The sequence below is a fragment of the Rhipicephalus sanguineus genome, chromosome 5 (genome assembly GCF_013339695.2).
Source record: "Rhipicephalus sanguineus isolate Rsan-2018 chromosome 5, BIME_Rsan_1.4, whole genome shotgun sequence".
In the NCBI taxonomy this organism is placed as follows: domain Eukaryota; kingdom Metazoa; phylum Arthropoda; class Arachnida; order Ixodida; family Ixodidae; genus Rhipicephalus; species Rhipicephalus sanguineus.
In genome coordinates this window covers 2,089,425-2,098,598 of record NC_051180.1, presented here as the reverse complement: position 1 = coordinate 2,098,598, position 9,174 = coordinate 2,089,425, and the positions used below count along the sequence as shown (strand labels likewise).

General features: G+C 48.4%; 1 protein-coding gene across 1 annotated transcript in view; it reads left to right on the top strand.

Annotated features, from left to right (window-relative positions):
• Window positions 1-387: 387 nt before the first annotated feature.
• The window catches only part of LOC119393120 (uncharacterized), a 69,826-nt gene continuing 61,039 nt past the window's right edge, over window positions 388-9,174 (top strand). Inside the window, exon 1 of the mRNA XM_049416124.1 lies at window positions 388-408. The gene's annotated coding sequence lies outside the window, so the exon portion shown is untranslated. The remainder of the gene's footprint in view (window positions 409-9,174) is intronic.

Below are 9,174 nucleotides of genomic sequence, written 5' to 3'. Positions count from 1 at the left end.
GCAATTTGGCGAACCATTGCGGCAAGTGCGTCAGTTCTTAATGGCCATAATAAATTTATTTAGACTATAGTAAAATATTGTACTAGTGATGGAGCTGACATGTGTCTATTTTTTTTAACTCATTCGCTTCTCGGTTGTTGTTGTTGTTGTTGTTCTTCGGAGACTTTGCGCAACCCACCCCGGGGGATCGGCCATGAATCAGGCGGTGTCTGGGTGTGAGCCACTAAGGGATGTCATCATCATCAATTCTGTTGGCCGATTCTCAGCCCATCTCCAGGTGTGGGTACGAGGCATGTTTTTGAAGCGTCCTCATCATCATCAGATGCCGCGGTCGTGCGGCCTGTGCTGCGTGTTATGCCAATGACCAAGCGTCCGAAGACGTTTCGCCTTCAGCCTTTTTCCTGCAAGGTGCGTCATTTCTTGGCTCTTCTAGGTATTGATTCTAGCACACTTGCGCAATGAGCGAAAGTATCGTGCTGCTTGACCATGCCCTGCGGGATAACGAGATCAACACAGCGGAGAACATGAAAAGCGGTCTTTCACGATTTAGCTCCTGAACCTTTGATGAAGTGACTGACGAATCAGATGTATGGCCAGCTTAAGCAAGATTCGCCCGTTTATTCAATTTTTGAGCTTTAAATATGCATTCTGTCATATGTGTGCCTCACAGCGAGCAGGCTCAATTGGAGCCCATGCGTTGAAGTAAAGAGCCGGATTTCATTGTCGCCGTCGAAACACCAAGCCGATCGTCGACACTGGTCGAGTTATGGCTCAATTAAGCGACACCTCCGGGAATGGCTTCGGTGCCCATGCTTGATGATCATGTACGCAGTCCAGACACATTATTGTGACCACCACATACTTTCGACGTCGACGTTAAATCAGCAATCACAGAAGGCAGGTAGCAGCACAGTGCAGTTGAGCATATATAAAGGGTGTGTGAGGGCTTCGGAAAACGTTGCAATCGTTGGCGTTATGCAGAAACAGAGCGATTTATCCGACGTTCAAAAGGGCATGATCATTGGCTTTCGGGCCAAGGGTGGAAGCATTTCCGAAAAGCTTAAGATTGTGAACTGTCCGCGTGCCACCGTGGTGAAAGTGTACCGTGCATGGCAAAATGGGACTGTCCAGAATCAACGATGCGGCAAATGTGGTGCACCACGGCCCATGTATGACAGAGGTCAACGAAGGCTGCGGAGATGCGTTCGGGCGAATAGGCGTGCTACCACTGAGCAACTGACCGCCCAGATGAACCAAGGGGCTACCAACAGTGTCTCCCAAACTACTGTTTAGCGAACGTTAGTGCGTCTGGGCCTCCGCAGCAGACGCCTGGTTCATGCACCTATGCTGATTGCCGTTCATCGGCGACGAGAGCTGCAATTTGCACGCCAGTACCGCAACTGGACGTCCACTGAGTGGCGACAGGTGGCGTTTTCCGATGAATCACGTTTTATGCTCCATCGGACAGATGGACGTTGGCGTATACGGCGTGAAACCTCTGAAAGCAAACACCCTGCAACCATTGCCGGAAGGGTCCAAGCTGGCGCGTTGGAGCGCAATCTAGCACAGCTGGCCACGGCACTGGAGTCGGCATGGCTCAACATCCCAGTGAAAACCTTCAGGAACCTAACTGACTCTCTTCCTGCACGCCGTGCAGCAGTCCGCTCTGCGAAAGGTGGTTATTCTGGCTTTTGACAGGTGGTCTCGTTAATGCGACTGGACTGTGTATTTTCACTTCAGGTGTTGGAAGTAATTATAAATGCGCCTTAGCAGCCATTCGTCGTTTTGCGTTGGCACCTATAGAGTGGCGCGTATGGCAATCATATGCGTACTAACCTTGCTGCTGTTCATGGTGTGACGAGGAGCCGCCAGCGACTGGACTGTGCTTAAAGAGACACTAAAGAGCAAAACGATTTTTCTCATATTAGTAAACTACTCCTTTACGATAACAAAAACGCCACGCTTGGTGCGTGAAGACGATTAGTAAGTGAGAAAACGCGCAAAAACAAAATGTGGGTGGCGACGCCACCTTAACTTTCCGCATCATTCGCTGTGATGTCACATGTTTTGACGGCGCCTACTGGGGACCACGTAGCTCCTAATCGGTAAAAATGAAGCACATCGTCCTCTGAGGTGGCCATAGACTTACATACCAAGTCTGGGATAATTTTGTTGAGCCAGTGGCGCCAAAATACGATAAATACACTTCGAAATCTCTGACGTCACGCGGAGAGATTTCGGCGCGAAATTTAAAAATGAAACATTGAGCTTGGTTTTCTCCTTTATTAACAAACCTATGATGGCAAAATTACCGACGTTAGAGTTCTCAGACCACAATTGATCGATCTAAGCCGATTCATTGTTTCTCTTTGCTGTCCCTTTAACAACGAAGAATTAACTTGCTGAGTAAATGCTTTATTTCTCATTTGAGCAAGTATACGAGACAGGTTCTAGACTTCTTAAAGGGGCTCTGCAACATTTTATGAACACGGCCAGAAGAAGGCTAGCGGCTTACTGCTTTAGCATGCTACCTGGCTTAACTCACGAAACTCTGGCGTAAGGAAACGCATTCGCTGCAGCGAAGGAAATGACTTTCGTGCTGTCTCTGGCCTCAACGCAAACTTGGCGGCGAGAACACAACACGTGCAAGTGTGTGAGCCATCTGCTAATCTCCGTAAAGATACAGCGCATGTGACCGCGGGCGAAAATGCCCGGCCGGTTAAGGTACGGAGTTTCTGCCAGCGCCACGTAACCCGTATCCCACGCCTTCGATACCGCCCTGGGCCTTTGCCACGACGGCCGGCGCGTTTTACTCCCGCTTAAGCAGCTATCGTTAGCAGCGCTCGCACATAAAACATACGACGCGCGTAGCGATGTGATCAATTGGTACTACATATGGAACCTCACGGCTTCAGGTTCCGTATATAGTATCGGCCTTCTTTATATAGTAGAGAGTTTTGTATCTAGGATTTTACCGCTAGCTGAATTGCCGATTAGTTCGAGCTAAAATGTACTAGAACAGGGGAGTGCTCGGAACGAGCTTCGAAAAGTGAAGCTCAAACAGGGTCAAGCCGCTTGGGGAGCTGCGATCAGAAGTCTGCGGCTCGACCAAAGTGGTGCAGGGGTAAAATGCCCACTTCCCACTCGAAAGGGCCTGGTTCGAATCATAGCTGTAGATGGTGGGTTTTTATTTTTGTGTAACTTGTTATAGCTGTATTGTTTTACAGCGAAAGCTGTTATAAGATCATTTCAGCGGCCGTTTTTGCACCGTAGTCGCCCGCCGCCGCCGTCGGCGCCGGTGTCCGTAACCACTATCGCTCGAAATAAGAAAAGAAAAGACGACATCAGAAAAAAATTCCAGGGTGGAACGAGCTTCGAACCTGGGCCCTCTGCGTGGCAGCCCAGTATTCAACCTCTGAGCCATGCCGGTGCTCAAAGCTGCTTTGCAAAAACACGGTTGATCCCTTCGTCATAGGAATCGGAATAACACGAAAGTTAAGCGTGCCCTTACAGAAGTAACTGAATGCTTACTGCACATTGACAAAGAGAGTTTGCACAATGTATATTTATGTAGCTAATGGCGCCGTTTAACGTGTATGCACCCACTTAGATGATTGGTGGTACACCTCCATCCCGACGACTAACGTCCATGTTAAATGATTAAATAAACCCTTGTGGTAGCTGTAGAAGTTAACGGTGAAAGCGTAATCAGAGAACGAGTTGTGATAGCCAGAAGAGCGTCACATATTGGACGCAGAACTTGGTCGCCATCCCGCGGCATGTTAAAATGTGATTGAACACCACGGCCGGACTAGAGGGAAACGCAAAGCGCGTCGTGCCGCCGCGCTAGCCCGGCCGCGATTTTTCTCGGTGGAAGTGAGCGTTAACGGTACGGATGCCGATCCGGCAGAATTGGAAAGCTCGGACTGGGTGACGAAAGTATCGAGACGCGTGGCTGAGCTCCAGGAGCGTCAACAACGAGAACGCAATGGCGCCACCAGCCTGGCGTCTACCAGCGGTGGATGCGGAAAAGAAGGCAGGACAGTGCCAGCCGGCTACAAAAGCGACAAGCATGGTGTGCGCGGGGGACCCTCGTTCACAACAGCGGGAAAAAAGCTCACGGAGCGGTCCGTGGCGTCGCACCTACCGCGTCTTCCGAAAGCGGATCACAAGATTATTATCAAGCCCAAAGAAGGATTGACGCTCACCAAACTCTCGGCACCCGTAATTGGGGGAGCAGTCAGGATGGCCGCAGGCATCTCATGGCGGAAAGGTCGGGAGGAGGACAGGATCGTCGTGAACGACAAGCAAGGAACGCTGATATACAGCTCGCCCGGCGGGGACGACGCCAAGAAAATGTTGGGCCTGAAAGTCATCAAGCTCGATGGCAAGGAGTATGAGGTGACCACATATATGGCTGCACCCGAAAGCTGTGGAAAAGGAGTGGTACGTGGACTTGATCTGAGACTCTCTGAGAGGGAATTGGAACTGGCTTTTTCACACGAAGAAAATCGTCCCATTCTTGGTGTGCGGAGGATGGGCAACTCCACCTTGGTAATCATCACCTTTGTCGACGACTACGTGCCAAGATGGATGATCTGTTTTGGGACGCCGATGAAGTGTTTTCTATACAAGAAGCGATATGAAGTGTGTTACAGGTGTGGTGAGCTGGGACATCGATCCGACGTGTGCGACAGTCCGCACGCAAAATGCAGAGGTTGTGGGGCGACCTCCCCATCCAAGGACCATGAATGCACACCGACGTGCCGCCTGTGCGGCAAGGATCACGTAACCGGAGACAAAATGTGCAAAGAACTTTTCCGAACACCTTACATAAAGAAAAAGCGACAGTGGGAAATGAAGCTGGAAGAAGAAGCGCGGGAGCAAGAGGAACGACGCAAGGCCGACGCGGAAACGCAGCGCAACAGCAGGACAGACGGGGTTCAAGATCGTTCGAGGTGTAAATCCAAGCATCGCAGCGGGTCGAGAAGACGCTCGGAATCTTTTCCCCGATTGCCATCGCTGGAGAAACAGGGACTTTCTCACAAGGAACCCCAGGATAGTGGTGATTGCGCCCGAGAGAAGTCAAAGTCCCCTGGACCACAGGTGGGTTGGGTAACTAAGGTCTCCCAGGATGCTAATGCAGAAATGATTAATGCTCTTAAAGAGCAAAACAGGATATTACAAGAGCAAAATGCGGAATTACGCAAGCAACTTGATGAGATTAAGGCACAACCAACCAGTAAACCAGGGCAGGCACTGGAAACACCCCGCGTAGCAAACGAACCGCCTTTAAAGAAGAAGAGGGCTAAGGAAATAGAAGTTGAAGAAAATCACGGATCGATAAGTGTAGCGCTTGAGGTAGAAACAAAGTCCTTACAAGGAATGCTTCAAACGGTACTGGAACAGATGAAACAAGTAGGCAGCGCTATCGAGCAAATGAAGGCTGAATTTGCTAGTATGGACAGACAGAATGGCTATGCCAAGGGCTCAAACTCAAACGTGATGGCTCTGCGCCCCTGCAATAACATGATTTGGCAGTGTAACTGTAGGGGTTTCTTGCGTAAGCGTGCGGTTTTACAGTCCTGTCTTGCCAACGGCGATCGACCGGAGGTTATTGCGGTCCAGGAGTGCGGGAAAAATGCTAAATTAGCTGGCTACAAATCTTTTCCGGGTTGGGTAACGATACCCAAGTTACGACCTTTGTAAAGAGAAACATTCCAACGTTGCAGCACGAGACGGGGAATTCGCAGATTGATCATGTTTTAGTCGAACTCGTTCCTCGCAAGCGCAAAGAAGAATCTTTTCATCCTGAATGTGTATAGTTCCCCCAAACAGCGCAAATGTGACTTTGGCGATCTTTTCACGAAAACCAAGGTTATTTCAACAAACAGTCCACTTTTGATTTTGGGCGATTTTAATGCGCATCATACGGCATGGGGTTATAAATTCACGCAGATTAAGGGCAGAAATTTGTGGAATGAAATTCAACAACATGGGCTGATCATTATTACGGACCCGATGAAGCCCACAAGGAAAGGAAATAGCGTATCCAAGGACACGACACCAGATTTAACTCTGGTAGGCAGTGACACCACTGCCACATGGTGCAATACCGGAGAAGACCTAGGTAGCGATCATAGAATTTTAGAGATCATAGTTGAGAATGGCCCACCGGTGATGAATAAGAGGAGAATTAAGACTACAGATTGGGTTGCCTTTAGAAATATCAGGTCGGGACAGGACCCGATAAATGATATTAACGAATGGAGTAAAGGGGTTATCCAGTCGGTTCAGGATGCTACCGAAAAGATTGACGCTGATGATCAGGAAGTTGTTGATATACATCTTGTGCGCATGTGGAACAAAAAGAAAGAGAGCGAAAAATCAGTCAGAAAAGAGAAGACAGGAATCTCCGAAAGCAAGTTGCTGCACTGAACAAAGAGATTGAAGATCATGCATTGGAACTCACCAGGCAAAAGTGGGGCAGTATCTGCGATCAGATGGATAAGAAAATTGGCAATGCTAAAACATGGCAGCTACTACGACGTCTATTAGACCCAGAGAAAACAAAGTCGGAGGCTAGACAGCAACTTCACAAGCCTGTGTATAAATATGAAGGTCAGACGACGCAATTATTAGCGGAGGTTAGGGATCGATACCTCAGCTGCGCTGAATGTAAAAATCTCCCCGACTACGCGGGTTCAGAAACCCCAGACATAGACAGCCCCATCACGGTTGGGGAATTGAGGGCTGAAATTAACAGACTCAAAACCAAAACGGCTGCCGGGCCGGACAAAATCAACAACAGAATAATCAGAAATCTTGACGACGGCTCCATTCGTCACCTTGCCACTTATATGCAAGAATGCTGGGACAACGGAGAGATACCGCAAGCTTGGAAAACTGCGAATATGGTCATTATTCCGAAACCAGGGAAGAAGCTTAGTCTTGAGCATCTCAGACCCATTTCCATCACGTCTTGTGTTGGAAAATTGATGGAGCACGTCGTCCAAACAAGACTCACTAGGTTCATGGAAGATGAAAACCTGTACCCTGATACCATGATAGGCTTCAGATCACACCTATCGACGTGCGATATTATGCTACAGCTGAAGGAGCAGATAATAGACAAAAAGACTGTTGACACCAAGGTCATTGTGGGGCTGGACGTCTCCAAGGCGTTTGACAACGTCAAACATGAAGCCTTACTCGAGAACCTTAGCGCGCTAAATGTAGGCGTCAAGACATACAACTACGTAAGAAATTTTCTCTCTAATCGCACAGCCACCATCAGCATGGGAGGACAGTTGCTCGAAAACATTAAATTGGGGAACAGAGGGACGCCACAAGGGTCCGTCCTCTCTCCGACTCTTTTTAATATAGCGATGATCGGCCTTCCTGAAAAGTTGGACGGACTCGAAAACCTACATCACACCATATACGCGGACGACGTGACGCTGTGGATTAACAGGGGAAGCGACGGACAAATTCAAAGCACACTTCAGAGGGCTATAGATATCATAGAAAAATATCTCGAACCGATAGGGTTGAAATGCTCGGCAGAAAAATCAGAGGCGCTTTTTGTACCATCACAACAAAGGAAAAGAAACAATCCCCCTGGAAGGGGTTGTGATATTGCTTTACGAGTGAATGGCAATGCTATTCCAGCCGTAGACAGCGTTAGAATACTAGGGTTGCGCATACAAGCAAATGGCAAAAACACTGAAAATATCCGGAGACTCGAAGCTAGTGCAAGCCAGACGTGCCGCCTGCGAGAACGGATAACTGGGCTAGTTTGTGGGAACTCATGTTAAGGCAGGTAGCGCAAAGAGACACGGACACAAGCGAAGAATAAGTGCACAGGACAAGCGCCAACTTCAAACTAAAGTTTATTTCCTGAATCCTCGCCTATTTATCTTATATCACACCACCACATAGTCACCATGGAGAGAACAACTGATACTGCTGCGAATGTCATGACGCCGGCTCACCTTGATCATCTCTTATACCTAAAATGATAACAATACTAAAACGCGCAAAACCGCGCAGTCAAACACTGATAACTCGAAAACATCACAATAAGAACACGCATGCTCAGAATAGAATGTTCCTATTACGCGGCAAGGGTAGCAGCGAGGTTGGCCGAAAGAAAAGCTATCTCACACGGAAGTAGGCTCAGTGAAGCCTGGCTAACACATACAGAATTGCTCTTGAAAATAAAAAACGCTTCTACAGTCTCTCTGGACAGCTTGTTCCGGTTCCGGTACATCACCGCCGTGTCAGACAAAAGTGGTTCACACCCGCACTGCCGACAGTGCATCGCGAGATGCGAGTATGGCGAGCCTTTTAGAGAGCTGAAATGTTCTCTGAGCCTGATGTTCAAACATCTGCCCGCCTGCTTAAGCGCATTTCTAACAAATATGCGGGGATGAAGGAAGCCAATCTTTTGAGGTTGGTTCAAACTTTCGTGATAAGCCGTGTACTATACGTTGCCCCTTATCTTAAACTGGGTAGAGCAGAGAAAGATAATATTGAAGTCATTTAAGAAAAGGCATCAAAACTGCACTAGGGCTTCTGGTTTGAGGTTGGTTTTGAGGTTGCTTAAACATCTGCCGCCTGCTTAAGCGCATTTCTAACAAATATGCGGGGATGAAGGAAGCCAATCTTTTGAGGTTGGTTCAAACTTTCGTGATAAGCCGTGTACTATACGTTGCCCCTTATCTTAAACTGGGTAGAGCAGAGAAAGATAATATTGAAGTCATTATAAGAAAAGGCATCAAAACTGCACTAGGGCTTCCCCCGAACACCTCTATACGGTAAAACTTCTTGGGCTAGGCGTCTCCAATACTTTGGATGAGCTCATAGAAGCCGCCACGAGGTCACAGCATCAAAGGCTTTTGAGAAGTAAAACCGGAAGGAAAATCATGGAGCGCTTGGGTTTCGAGCCCACGGAGTGTTCCAGACAGACAGCTAGCATACCTAAACCAACTAGGAACAGACTCAAAATTACACCGCTGCCGAAAAACATGCATCCGGTGTTTCACGAAGGCAGACACAAAGCAAGAGCTGTAGCCCTAGAGGCCAAACTTGAAGGTCGATCCGACGTGCTTTACACGGACGCTGCTGAATACGAAAGAAGGGGAGCATACACAGCGGTGGTGGTTCGCGAGA